Below are 15,531 nucleotides of genomic sequence, written 5' to 3' on the forward strand. Positions count from 1 at the left end.
ACTCTATTAACCAGACTATAAACGTTCAAGGTTACACATAGTTTTGTGTGTTGGTCCGTTATACCTCCGGATGGCAATGTTGTGAGATTCTTAACCAAGCGCATACTATCTATATATAGAACGAAGTTGACGTAACTCAAGTCTTTGTTATTGTTTTTAGCCAACCATTTTTATGGGTAGTTCTTAGTAAATTGTATTAATCGGACTATAGATAAAACGAAGTTAACGTCACTCAGGTCTTTGTTATTGTTTTTGCCATCCAGCTCTGAGTAATTTTCACTATTTTTTCCCAGGTACACTATTGGAGTTTATACATGGAATCATTCTTGATAACTTTCTAAATCATTGCTGTGATGTAAACTTATAATGTTATTAATAAAGTAGGTTGATAAATAGGTACGCACCTCGGTGCACATGTTGGCAGGTCTGACACCCGAATGCAATTATGGGGCTGTTTTTGACATTTTTGTAATAAACAATTTCTATTTTAGCTTTCATCTTTTTTTTATTATTTGTCATCTTCATGTGCAGGTTTTGTGGCAAAGAAATACGACGGTGATTTGGCATTGCCTTCCAGACAGTTATGGCCGTTTATCAATTCAGTCTCTGATCGTAGGCATCGTTAAGTTATAGCCTGACACGGAAAGGCAAAAAGACTGGCATTTTGACGCCATTATTTGGTTTTTGCACCGCCTAGTGAGTTGTCGTTAGTAGTGCTTATGGAAACAAGTGGTCCCATTGGTTGAACTATTGAATATAACTCACGATTTGTTTTCTTTTGTGGCCAAAGACTGCCATTTTGACGTCATTTTTTGGTCAGTGTCAGGCTATAGATAGTATGCGCTTGGCTAAGAAGCTCATAACATTGCCATCCGGAAGTATAACGGACCAACACACAAAACTGTGTGTATCCATGAACGTTTATAGTCGGGTTAATACAGTTCAGTGAGCATTACTCATAAACGCGGATGGCAAAATACAATAACAAAGACATGAGTGGCGTCATCTGCATACTATCTATAAGTTAACGATGGCTACGGTCTGATGCGCCTCAGGCAGAAAACGATGCCTTTCTACCTCTCGCCATTCAAGCCGTTGTCATAAAAGCTAAAATAGAAACAAAACTAGCAGAAGAACAGGGCGGTTTCAGGCCATGGAGGGGTAGTACTGGAGACATGCTCTGCGCACTTCGTCATCATAGAAAAACAAAATGGAATTCACAAAGAGGCATACATCATCTTCATAGACTACAGCAAAGCGTTTGACAGTATTGAACAGGAAAAAACTTTTTTCAAACCCTACACGACATGAGTTTCCAATCACACCTTGTTGCCCTCATACAATCTTTATGCACAAACCAGGAGCTTAGAATTCTCTGGAACAATAACCACACTGAACGCTTCACAATAGGAGCAGGTGTAAGACAAGGTTGCATTCTGTCACCACACCTATTCATCACATACACCGAACAAATAATGAGAGAAGCAGCTGCTGAAAATTTTGGGAATTAAAATAGGTGGTGAAACATATCAACTCTCAGACATGTTGATGACACCGCAATCATTACTGACAACCACTGAGAGGCAACAACACTGATGCTCTAAACAGCGCAGATGAGCTAAAAGGCCTCAAACTAAATACAAAATGACAAAATGCAGATCGGAGAAGTAAAAGATCAAACCATACTCATTAAAAACGAAGAGATTGAAGGTGTGTCTCATTTTAGATATTTGGGATCCATTAAAACACAAAATGGCGACTGCTCGGATGGATATAAACAACCGAATTGCAATGGCGAAAAACAGAATGACCTCTCTAAACAATATCTGATCTGGAAAGACAAATCTATATGGCAGAATATGAAAATTAAATTAGTCAAAGTATTGGTGTGGACAGCGATGGCCTACGGCGCAGAAGGATGGAGCCTTAAGAACAAAGACTTAAAACGTATAAACTATGATGAAATGAAATGTGGTTTTACAGAAGGATGGAGCCTTAAGAACAAAGACGTAAAACTTATAAACTATGATGAAATGAAATGTGGTTTTACAGAAGGATGATGAGTGATGAGGGTAAGCTGGAAAGAAAAGAAGAACGAATAACAGCATATTGGAAGAGCTGGAGGTCATGTCAGAACTACTAAATTCCATCAAAAGAAGGAAATTCAATTTTTGTCGGTCACATTTGCCGAAACCGATGCACCCTAATGGAAATGCCCAAAATGCGCAACCTTTCTGCGGATTGGTCGAATTGCTGACACCCCCCCCCCCCCCACACACACACACACACACACACTTCTTTGGTCAAATTGCTCAATTCTTTTGAAGTTTAGCCAAAATGTACCCCCTCCCCCCCCCCACTACCCCCACCCTCCATCCCCTTCTATTTGATCCACGCATGCCCTTTGACCAACCACGACAAAACAAAAACAAACAAACAAACAAACAAACAAAAAAAGAAAGAAAGAAAGAGATTGACATTTTGAGGGGAACGCGTTTTGAACAAGGCAACATAGAAAATGATGCAGTCAAGTTTCCTGATTCAAGGGATATAACCTTCCGAGTTTGTCATGTTAATTTAAATAACTTGGTTTATCTCCCGTGAAATGATGACCCTTTTTTTTTTCCTTTTAGTTTTTTTTCTTTTCCTAAATCTTATTTTATTTTTGTTTTGTTTGTTTGTGTGTGTTTTTGTTTGTTTGTTTGTTTTGATTGTTGTTTTTTTTATAAGGGAGTGGGATCTTGATTGGTTATTTTCTGTTTTCTTATCTTTTTATGCTTCATCGGGATCGGTCTTCAGAATTAATGAAGAGGTTAACGGTTAAACGTTTTGTGCGTTAGTATGTTTCATCTGGCGGGCAGAACGGGTGAGTATTTTACCTAAACACATACCACCAATAAACAACAATGCTTCATAAGTTAAGCCACTGGCTTGAAACATTAAAAATTCCCTCCTATCCTCCCTCCCCTCCCCCGTTTAAATAAACAAGAGAGGGAAGTAGGGGGGGGGGGCGAGGGATAGGAGAAAGGGAGGTAGAAAGAAGGAGAAAGGAAGAGAGAGAGAGAGAGAGAGAGAGAGAGAGAGAGAGAGAGAGAGAGAGAGAGAGAGAGAGAGAGAGAGATTTAAAGCGATTTTTAAAAAAATACTCGTCACATTTTTTTTTAAACGAAATAACTGCCTACTCTAGAAAGACACGTATTTTTAAAATTTGGCCAGAAAACTCGTCCTTCAAATTATATATATATCGATATAAACGGCCCTCAAAAATTCTCGCAAGGTCCTAGGTTTGAGAATTTTTTGCCTAGATGGGGGTCATTTAAATCGATTAAAGCAAAATTACAAAAGACACACCCCCTTCCTGCCCCCTATGTCAACACCCCAATGAAACAGTAACACACCACTTGCTTGAATGTCAACCTCTTGAAGAACATTCCTCCCACCAAATCCAAGCATCAGTAACACACTTTATAGTCACCTGGAACAACTACAAAAGACGTCTAACTTCTACGTCATGGCACATGACCGAAGGGCTAGAGCTCAGGTGGTCGCTGGTTCGGATAAGTAAGTAAGTGAGTGCCTCTCTCTTTCTCTTATAATGTAATAAGCTCCAGGAGCATGATGTATAGATAGAATGCGCTTGGGCAAGGAGTTCACAACATTGCCATCCGGAAGTATAACGGACCAACACACAAACTCTGTGTAACCATGAACTTTTATAGTCTGATTAATACAGTTGAGTGAGAACAACTCACAAACGCGGATGGCAAAAACAATAACAAAGGCCTGAGTGACGTCATCTGCATACTGTCTATTATTACATTTTAAAACCAATTTATGTATGTTGGACTATTATTAGTAGTTAGACCTAGATGGGGGGTCATTTAAATCGATCGATAATTGAAGAACGAGTTTACTGGTCAAAACTTTGTATACGTGTCTTTTCCATGGTAATTAAATTAAATGCTTAAAATGAGATGCCCTTCTTGCTCGTTTATGAGTTCAAGACGGCCTGTATATTTTTCAAATGTATTCATAGCTGTGGGTATGTGGTCTAATGGTATGACACTCGCTTTCGGATCGGAAGGTCCTGGGTTCGAGCCTCTCTCGGTGCAAAGGCTCTTTACTCAGATTCGATCCCCGTACTCATGTGTAAAAGGATTGTCTTTGTAGGAATAAACATGTCACGTCTCGTTCTACATGCTACGTGTTGATGTTGGTGAGGGACCATGGTCCTCTATACAGTGGCGTGGCCTTACATTATAAGGTGCTGCCAGAATCAGAATAAAATGACCTAAAACATGCTATATTTGTAAATACAAAAAAAAAAAAAAAGAAGAAGAAAAAAAAATTCAAGAAAAGACTTACTCAAAGAAGTAAGAGGCGGTATATATTATTTCTCAGTTTTAGTTTGTTTTTTTTTAAATGCTATAATCCATTTTTAAAAGACGGATGCGGTGCCAGGCACCAAATCAACCAATGTAGCCACGCCTCTGCTCTATAGTACTATAGAGGGCCATGGTCAGGGACCCTGGATCAAAGCGCTTTACAAAGGGCCTCTGGCCAACAGCAACACAAAACATGTAGAAGGAGACAGGGCGCTTGCTAGGCGATATTATATAATTTTTTTTCGCCTGAGATAACGCTGTTGACGGCCAGGTACTCATTTTACACCTGAGAGAATGTGAGTAAAGAGCATTTTCCAAGGACTCAATTATGCGCCGAGCGGGGCTCGAACCCAGGACCTTCCGACCTTCATGCCAGCAATCTATTCCTTCATCTCTGCCCCAGCCTGGACCTTCATGCCAGCAATCTATTCCTCCATTTCTGTCCCAGCCTGGACCTTCATGCCAGCAATCTATTCCTCCATCTCTGTCCCAGCCTGGACCTTCATGCCAGCAATCTATTCCTCCATTTCTGCCCCAGCCTGGACCTTCATGCCAGCAATCTATTCCTCCATCTCTGTCCCAGCCTGGACCTTCATGCCAGCAATCTATTCCTCCATCTCTGCCCCAGCCTGGACCTTCATGCCAGCAATCTATTCCTCCATCTCTGCCCCAGCCTGGACCTTCTTGCCAGCAATCTATTCCTCCATCTCTGCCCCAGCCTGGACCTTCATGCCAGCAATCTATTCCTCCATTTCTGCCCCAGCCTGGACCTTCATGCCAGCAATCTATTCCTTCATCTCTGCCCCAGCCTGGACCTTCATGCCAGCAATCTATTCCTCTCTCGCTGGTTCAACCTGGAACTTCAAACTCTTTTTCGCCTGAATTAATTAGGCCACATCCGAAAGCACCGCCTAGAAAAAGAGCACCAGGGGGGAGGAAAAAGCGGAAGAGTTGTATCCTTACAGATACACCAGAAAAGAATAGAATAGAAGAAGAGCATTTGGCGAAGATAAAGAAAAAAACTGCACTGAAAGGGAAGGCTATTGGGGGGGGGGGGGGGGGGGGGGGGGGGGGGAAAGGCAACTATAAAAGGAAAAGATAAGCGGCGTCTGCTTGATAATTCATCGGATTCAGAAAGTGATGAATGGTATTGTTTGATTTGCTTATCACCATGGTCAGACAGCAATAGGGAGACATGGGTTCAGTGCTTAGAATGTAAACAATGGTCACATGAACAATGTGTTGGAGACAATAAGAAATGTTTCTATTATGTATGCCATAACTGTAATGATTCAGATAATTCAGACTATTTGTATTGATTGGTAAAGAATAGTAATGCCACATATATCGGATCAGTGTATTTTTTATTTTATTGATATGTGTTTGTAATTATTTCTTTCACTTAATTCCACTACATTATAGTAAATATCGAATTGATTCATGTATGTATCTTCTGAATTTTATACCATGGGCGAACTTGCCCCAGGTGGTCGAATGTGCCCCAACCCTGGGCGAACTTACCCCAGTGACGGGGCACATTCGCCCACCTGAAGTCATGATCTTATTTCGTTAATAAATGCATCAATTTTGTGTATATTTAAAAACCAAAGGCATGTTTTAAATCAGAATGAATTAAAGTGATACGTCACCAAATCCCATTGTATTCCATCAGTAATTGACTTATCAGTGATACAAAATGACTAAAAGTGGACGAACTTGCCCCGGTCTCCCCTACTCAGGTGTGAAATGAATATCTGGCCGTTAACAGCGTTGTCTGTGTCCGGAAAAAAATGTAATATCACCTAACAGGCGTCATGTCCCGTCCTAAATGTTACATGTTGCTGTTGGTCAGGGCCCCATGTAAAGCGCTTTGAGCACATTTAGGGGATATTGCACTATATAAAAGCTCAATTTTTATTATTTTTTAATGGTACCACCTACAAGGATACCGTGTGGCAGGGTTAGTGAAGTACTTTTTGGTGATGTCAGGCAAGCTATAAGTATATAGATAGTATGCGTTTGGCTAAGAAGCTCACAACATTGCCATTCGGAAGTATAACAGAGCAACACACAAAACTCTGTGAAACCATGAATGAATTTTATCTTAAGTGAGAATTACTCATAAACGCGGATGCAAAAAAAAAAAAAAAATAACAAAGACCCGAGTGACGTCAACTTCTTTCTATCTATAGATAGAATGAAGTTGACATCACTCGAGTCTTTATTATTGTTTTTTGCCATCCGCGTTTATGAGTAATTCTCACTAAACTGTATTAACAAAACTCTAAACGATCATGGTTACATACAGTTTTGTGTGTTCGTCCGTTATACTTCCGGATGGCAAGGTTATGCGCTTCTTAGCCAAGCGCATATTCATCTCGCCCCGTTGGTCTTATTTGTTTAAATTAAGTGCCTGGTAGTAAAATCAAAATAGTTTGACCGATTTGAACATTTCTCTTTTTACTGGCGTCGAATGAAACGTGCGTACAATTCCTTTTTTTTAAAGAAAGAAATAAACAGAAACAACCCCCCCCCCCCCCCCCCCCCCCCCCCCCCCCCCCCCGGCCGCAAAAAAAAAACAAAACAAAACAAAACAAAAAAAAAAAAAAAAAAAAAAAAACAAGACAAAAACACAAACAAAAACAAATTATTACTATGAGAAAAAAACAAAACAACCCAAAACATTATTACAAAACAAACAAATCCGAACTGTTTATATGCTGATCGGCCTTTGTCCAATTGCTTTGAAAATCAATAATGAAAATAATCTCAAATAAAAAATAAATAAATAAATAAAACAGTCTTCGATCTGATGCTGAAGACGAAGTCCACTGTTCAACGTCAACATAAATATTTTGAAGTCTAGTATAATCAATGCTAATGATGATAGTATTTTTTGGGCAATCGAATAAAATAGTTTTTAATATCGAGATATATTCGACAATATCTGACATCGATATTATTATCGATTAGTCGTTTGTGCCCATCACTACCCGACACAACTTCCCAAATAATTAGAGTGGTTTTCTTCCGTCTAGATAGTGAAAACAAATTTGGAATGGAGTAACAATATCGTCTATCTTCAAATAACGTAAGTCTAATTGTTGTAAAATATAGTAATTTTCTGATCTTAGACAGTTATGATTTTGCGAGGAAAGGAATGCCACTCCCCTCCCTTACCCTCTTTCTACTAGACGTCTATCTCACTATCCTCTCTCACGGCTTCTCCAAGGAAGGCGGCAAGACCTTACACATCACAGAACACAACTTCAACAAAAGTCTAGATTAGATCGATTCCCCATCTAGTATGCTGGACTGTCAATAATCAAATCAAACATACATTTTAAAAAAATCTGCTGCATTTTTCTGGCGCCTTTCACTTTCAAGTTATGAGAGTACAATCCCACTTCCACCTCTCCTCTGTCTCCATTGCAGTGCAATTCAAGTCCAGTTCCGTCTGTCTCAGTCAGTAATAATAATGCATCTTTCCTTTTGATTCTATTGTCAAATAAAGTTAAAATTGTGCCTCTCTCTTTCTCTTATAATGTAATTAGCTCCAGGAGCATGATGTACTGTATTAGTATTACATTTTAAAATCAATTTATGTATGTTGGACTATCACTATCTAGAAGACGCCTTCAGGCCATTCAAAAACTCAGTCCCGCCCTGGCCCTGGTACCAGTTCCCCCCATGGGAAGGTTCTCAGTCCTCTCAACTAATACTATAAGGCTAATCTTAAATAACTATTCCAGTAGTACATCATTTGGACTGACTTCCTGGAGTTAGAAAGCCAAACTATTCTGACTTCTGAATTTGTTCCCATCTTGTGAAGTCTGGCTGCGTCTGTAATAAACCTCAAGCCAGCTTTCAATTTCAATCGTCGATATCATCTTTCCTTCCAGACATGCCCATACAAAAAAAAGTAGAGTCTGAGCTTTTTAATTTTAAAATATGTGTTTGAGACTAATCAGGCAGTTACACATATCAAAAATACAATTTAATTATCTCCCTTTGACTTTGATATTGATATTTCATCTATTTTGCCTCTAAAAAATGTATGTTAATCAAAATTCTAAATATTGGGGGGGGGGGGGGCGCCCTTCTGCACCCCCAAACATAAATGATCTTGTGATTTTATAATCCTACCTTTTTTGTAAAAATCTAAAATCAATCAATGATAATGATTATACCCCTCTTAAAATTCATTTCGAAACCACAACATTAAAGGGTTTTTAAAAAGCAAAAATTCATCCATTAATAAAAAAAAAGAATTTTATTGGTATTAGTAAAGGCAAAATATCTGGGGAAAGAAATAAAGCATAAATCAAAAAAAAAAATTAAGATTCGACCAAAAGCAAAGGATTGGCATTATGGCAAGTCTGTCTCTCATTTGATTATTGATGTTTTGCCTTCCATCTTCTGAACGCTCTCTTTTTCCTCTTAGGAGTTTCATGTCAATTGACTTTCATGTGCCTGTACATTTTCGAGATTACAACTTTTTGACTTTTCAGTTTGCAATTAGATGACTTGCTTTTATTCCACCTCTGTTTTTAAAAAACTTTTTTTGTTATTCGTTGTTTTGTGTACCCATGATACTGACAGGTTTTTCATGCGGAAGTGCATATTAAAGACCTCAATTTTTTTTTCAGATTTTAACAGCCAGTTTTCACATCTGTAAGTTGCAATCAGGGAAAAATGAAAACTGTCGTTAGACATATGTTTGAGATTTTGCTTTGCCGTATAACTCTCCTTTTCCTCACGCCTCTGATTTGTCATGACCATCTCTGCTGAATGCAGCAGTCCTTTAGAGCCATTATGCCCATTGATCCAGAGTCTATCTTGGTTTCTATAGTGTGAAATGGACAATAGCAATTGCTTGCCACCTTTGGATGGGACACTAGTCTGTCGCAAAGTACTTCCCACCAGATCTAACATACCCAGCTACCCAATCACTGCTAGATGACAGGGGGTGGGGGTGGGTGGGTCTGAAAAAAATATTGACTTCACCCGGGATCGATCTCTGTCCTTTTGCTTATGAAGCGAGTGCTATACCGAGTTATCGGACCCCAAACTTTGCTGCACGTTGCTCCTAGATAATTCAGGATTTAAGTTTCAGAGCTGTCATTATTCACTGTCACAGTCATGTCTTATCAAACTTGTTTTATTCAGGGGTTTAGAAATAATCTATAGATTGGCAAAGCCATCAAATTATAATCCTGGGAACTAAAATATTATTTAGATCAATTATGAAGATAATTGAATATGTGGAAATATGCTTCTTTATTTGTGAGTAAACAAAAAGTCAATTGTCTTGTGCATGGAGATTAAATCTAATCTGAAACTATAATTTTTCTGCATTCTTTTTTGGAGTGGAAATATACTTTTTTGCTTTTCAGCAGTAGGTAGTAGGTTATTTTGTAATCTAAGACGCCCAGCTCTTTAAAGGAACAAATTTTAAGTATCCTTGTTTTTGGTCTTTATTTTGAAAACAGTAATTCAATGAAGTTTTAATACTCTCCACAATGTATGGAAGACCATGTCTAATTAAAGATTTAGCTCCATAGTTGTCTGAGATGTGATTTTCTTTGCGGTTGAATGGAAGATAATGATTGGAAAATAAGTGGTTGAAATTTTGAAATCATCATTTTTGTACTGATATTGTCACCAATGGTAGCCTTGTATTACAGAGTGTCACCTTTAATTGTCACCTTTGTCATGGTAAATTTATTTTTCCTCTTAATTGAAATATCTTGTGACACAGTTTGCCAACAAGCAATCCATCTTTCCATTCCATTTATGAAAATTCATGCGCTCTTTCTTTTTGTACACTATCTGCACACATTTGCCTTGATTTTTCAATTGTGGTGGTGTTATATATAGATGAGCCATTAAATGCTGTTTGAGCTCGGAGAAGCGTGAAAAGCTGATGGAGCAAGTCTGGAATTTGACAATGGCATCCTCTTATTGTTGGTTTTTGGATGCGCATTGTTGTGATGCTGAAGCTTCATTATTGTTTGATTTTCAATCTTGGTGAACTGGAGAGAGTTAAGTTACCGTTATCACAACACACTTCAAATTCAAAGAGTTTTTGGTTCTCGTATTGACACGTTCCAAAGTAAAAAACAAATGCTTTTCTCTGATTCTTTTTGTCATGATGATAAAGACAATGAAAATGATGATGATTTCTCTACAACTGCGTGACAACCTTGGCAAAAATCAGGAATGAAAATAATCGTTTTAAATGTCTCAGAATCAACCAGACTGCATATTATATATAAAGACTTATCACTTATAGAGATTTAATCGGAATTTTGGGGGTTCTAATTTGACTAAGTCTGGATTTTAAAGTTTAATTTTTGATTTAAATCAGTGATATTGTGTCATTTAATAACAATAATAATAATAATAATCGTAACTTTACTCAGAAATGGATTATATGTGATGTAATTGAACTACACTATATCATTACCTATCTTAGTATTTAAAGTGACAATTCACGATACATATACATATTTAAAGAAAAGGGTGACAGTAACGCCAATGAGATATTATCATTTTCCATCATAAATAAACCGATTTTTGTTGTTGTTAACATTGCATGTGGCAGGTCTGTACAGGAATAGACATTGCAACAACTCTGGATTCGTATTTGATCCAGACGTTTTATGTAATCAAAATTCGTTTTAATCCCGTCCGTCACATTTTAGCCTTTGCTCGACTATGCTTTTTTTTTCTTTAAAAAAAAAATGTTATTTTTCCTAAGCTGTGTATTAGTACACGATGAGACACCATTATTATTTTTTTCCTAGATGAAGATTGGGTTAATGAACTACTATATTGTATGCATGCGCCTTTAAACCCCCTCACCCATCCCCCCAGGCAAATAAATAACACGCCACAGTCACAGTCGTTTTGAATATTAAAGTACTGTAAAGCTTGACTGATTAAATCCCCCCCCCCCCCCCCTTTTTTTTTTGTTGTTGTATTTGTTCGTGTACATAACATCCTCTGTTATATAGATATGTTCCCTTTAACGAAAGAAGAAAATTAGTTCCATAATATACTTGAGATTTTTTTGTTTCTACCGGGTTATGCAGCAAAACAATGTCCTCTCCATTCAACCAACTCGCCCCAATGTACCTCAAACGTGTGCTAAGGCTAAACCAAATTGTCTTATTCCAAGAAAAGACCAGACACCTATGTGTTGAGAGAAGACAGTAAAATAATGTGACCTCTTACTCGAAAAGGTCAAAGATCACCTCCCCGATTTTGATAGTTCAAGTTCACTTTATATATTGTCTTGCCTGGTTTGTCCGATCTAAAAAAGGTCCCGAGTGTCGATTCGTTTAAGGGGAAAAAATAGGAAGTTTAAAAAATAATTTTGACACACACACACACAAAAGAATACATTATAGAACAAATACGTTTCACAAAATCAAATGTAGCTCTCTCCAGCCTATGGCCCACGACAGATCAAAACTATTATTCAAATTGTTTCTTCCTGCCAAAACCAATACTCATATTGCGAGATGTTTATTTTATTTACTGTTTTATGTTTTTTACGCGGCTTGCATGATATGCATTGACCAGTGTAGTTAAATACATAAGAAAGAATGCACTCAAAGATTATAATAACATTCGTATTATATTCTTTGATGCACTTCATAAAATGTCGTGCGTTTTATCGCCGTATCGATTAAGATTTTTTTTTACCCTAAATTTATTCACGATATCGATAAGTGAAGGCAAGCATTCCTTCCGATTATCCGTCCTCCCCATCTCACTCGTTTCAAGTCTCCACCGAGTGCTTTGCGCTGTGGCAGTCGGCAAGAACGTTTTTGCCGTCGCCCCCCAGGAGCTTCCGGCGATTATTATTTTTAGCAACGCGCCCCAGCAACAACCTTCGTGACCTAGGTATGCTGTCGCTGATTGGCTAAGCAGCGCTCGGTTTCATGAGTGTTGCAAGCTGAATCATGATAGTCATGTGACATAAACATTACCACCTGAAACTCACGTGGGTCGTCATACATTCTATCTGGAGGTTTTAAAACATGTTTTATTGTGTTTTTCTGTATTCAATGGATATATTACAGCTTTGTAAATATTGATGGTGCCAAATACAACGCGGGGTGGAGCTATATTGATGTTTTAACTTGTGTATTTTGCTTAATTCTTGCGAACCCTGCATTGTTTTCTGTATGGACATTTCTCAATGACGATCCATTTGCCGTCTTTTCATTGGACGGTTCAGGTAATTAAAGATAAAAAATACAGAACTCAATGTCCTTGTTTATTTTTGGTATATTTAAATGTACATAATGGCTGTGGCTATAATTACTATTACTAGCGTTACTACTTTTATATATTAGTGGAATACGAGGGACTGCAGTTGATGTTTTTGTAAGCGAAACTTCGTCGATATCAGAGGCCGAGGGTCTTGGCCTAGTCAACCGTGTTGTATGCAAGTCGCGCATGCGCATTGCTCACCAGTCTGCTGGAAAACCCCTTGGGTCTCTCTCTCTCTCTCTCTCTCTCTCTCTCTCTCTCTCTCTCTCTCTCTTATTGTTTTGTTTTTCCTTGCCTAATTGTTTTCGTGGTTGGTATTTTTTTATGGATGTTTTGGTTTTGCTTAGTTCGAAATATGGCACTCCTCTATGGTAAGATACCGTGTTGTGTCAGCAGTACGAGAAAGTGCCACAATTCTAACACTAACACCAGTACAGTGAATCGGGCATTGTTTATATTTATAAGTAGGCCTAGTTGGGTTGCACGTCTCTGCCCAAACATGCTTTGGCTTTGATTCGTATATTAATTCATATTCTAAGTTGGAAAAGTAATAGGCTTCGGGCGAGGGTGAAGGGTTAGGTTAGGGTAAGATTTGATGAAGTATCTAAAATTGTGCCCAAGTCCAAGTGTCTGGCCCCGCCCACTTTTTAAAATTATTGGTTTTTTTTTTTGTTTTTCTAATACAACAATACAAATTCAACAGGCTACAGACACGCAGTCTCATTCTTGTTCATTCAATATCGTTCTCGTCATGATTTCAAGAATGGCTGTCCTTTGTTGATTCAATACATATTGCTATTATAATTTTTCTTCATTCTGAACCGAAAATGGTATTGTCCATTTCCAAGGTATAATATCAATAGACTTATGAAATTAAGCTCTCTGTAGTAGGCAGTAAAATTAGTAGAACTGATATGAATCTGTTAACGTAAAGATATATCTTGGTCATGACTGGGTAACGTTTAATTTGTTGCCATGGCTTTTTCAGCAGATTATAGTTGTAATTTTTTATTTTTTAGTTGTAGCTGCTTCACATTTATTATCGAATTATCCCTAGACAATGCACTTAGATGGAGGAGAGGTATGATAACTAACTACCATCATACAGTGATATGTAAAATATTTGTACAGCTAGTAGTTATGATGACTATTAATGTTTATTTAAGTTTGTATTTTAGTTCATTTAAGTGAATGACACTTATGTAATAAATCAAAAATATTGATATAAATATATCATTTTTGTAGTTTTTGGCTTTAAATGTCTTGAAGTTTAGGCAGGGCTTCTGGCTTAAGGAAGGCCTCGCGTGGCCTCTATTTACATGTAAACATACATTCGTTTTCCTTAAGATCGCAGAAGGAGGGGGGATTTTTGGTGTGGCTTATTCTCTTGTATTATGGGGTGAAATTTCTCTGCAGAAAGGACGGTTAACTCATGGGTCGGTCGTAGTTCAGTGCCAGGGGGGGGGGGGGGGGGGGTCCTATTTTGACACACATTGCACAATCCTTATCTATCTTGACTAGATGCAAACAAGGTGGCTTTTTGGATGAGTTGCACCATTACCCGGGCCGCGGGGCACCCAAAATTATGGGGTCAAATTAATGAAGTGGTTGATATATTGCTTAGAAATAGTAGTTCTACCAAATTTGCATCCACATCTTTTCTGAGGCATTTTGAAATGTACATTAATTTCTCCTTCGTTATCGCCATCAACTATGTAATCTTATCGTTATACTTTCTTCAATAAGTTAGGGGATTTGCTCATGTTTTAGACAGTTGGCAATTAAGCTTACGACTTCTTTTTAAAAATAAAAGTTCCCCCTCTTTGCAAGGGTTGTTAAGAGAATTCTAAGTTTCATTTACCTTCTAACTTGCGTTAATCCTTTTCAAAACAACTCTGTCATATGTTTGTCAGGAGTATAATGTGAAAAGTGTTGCAGAGAGCTCTTTACTGTGAAGAGGTAAAAAGACAAAACAAAAAAACAAAACAAACCCAAATTATATAATTATTTTGATTTGATAACTTTTTTGACTTATTTTTGTTCTCCTAATCAAACCATTTGGATACCAAAGCAGCTTTTCTAAATTGTTTAATTTCCTCCATTGGTCTCGATCCTCTACAAGGGACTGTAGGTGTGAAAGATCTTTTTCTAACATTGATTCTTGATGGTGATCGAACTCAGTGCCTTTCAGGTACAAAGCATAGGCCGTACTGCTGAGCTACGCTATCCCCTATTGTATATTTTTTATAAAGTAATGGATTTTAAGTATGGTTCTTAGAGGCTTTTAAAAATTATAAAATGTGTCAAATTTTTCTTCTTTTTGGAAAGTGGCCCTGTTCCGCATTTGTTAATGAGTACAGATTTAACAAGATGTCTGTTCAGCTCGATCATTGGTGCTATTTTAATTTTGTACTTTCTTCTTCGTGTGTAAAGTTGTTTTCTTCCCTGGATATCCTCCTTTTCTCCAAGTAGCAATTCCCACCTTTCGAGTCTTTTGCCTGCTGTTTTTCTCCTTTGATAAAAATAAAAGCTATAAGGTAGGGGGCCCGAATTTCGACACTGGCCCTAAAGTCGACGCTCTTCTTAGAGGGCCTGTTTTTCACCTAAATTTATGTTCTCAGACACAAAAACATTGATGTCATCTTAACCGCTGATATTTTCTTTCTTTTTCACCTACTTTCTGATTTTTAAAAAGTTGTTTTCTTCCCTGGATATCCTCCTTTTCTCCAAGTTGCGATTCCCACCTTTCGAGTCTTTTGCCTCCTGTTTTTCTCCTTTGATAAAAGCTATAAGGTAGGGGGCCCGAATTTCGACACTGGCCCTAAAGTCGACGCTCTTCTTAGAGGGCATGTTTTTCACC

The 15,531-nt window shown here is 37.9% G+C and overlaps 1 protein-coding gene across 2 annotated transcripts in view; it reads left to right on the top strand.

Moving 5' to 3' along the window:
* Positions 1-7,349: 7,349 nt before the first annotated feature.
* Positions 7,350-15,531, top strand: part of LOC144959632 (uncharacterized) — a 34,151-nt gene continuing 25,969 nt past the window's right edge. The window contains exon 1 of one of the 2 annotated variants that reach the window (XM_078892283.1): positions 7,350-7,476. The gene's annotated coding sequence lies outside the window, so the exon portion shown is untranslated. Of the gene's footprint in view, positions 7,477-12,367; positions 12,637-15,531 lie in introns of those variants that run through there. The other variant, XM_078892284.1, reaches the window with a different exon arrangement.

This window comes from Berghia stephanieae, chromosome 14, assembly GCF_034508935.2.
Source record: "Berghia stephanieae isolate SIO BIC M18660-M18661 chromosome 14, UCSD_Bste_1.3, whole genome shotgun sequence".
Taxonomy (NCBI): Eukaryota; Metazoa; Mollusca; class Gastropoda; order Nudibranchia; family Aeolidiidae; genus Berghia; species Berghia stephanieae.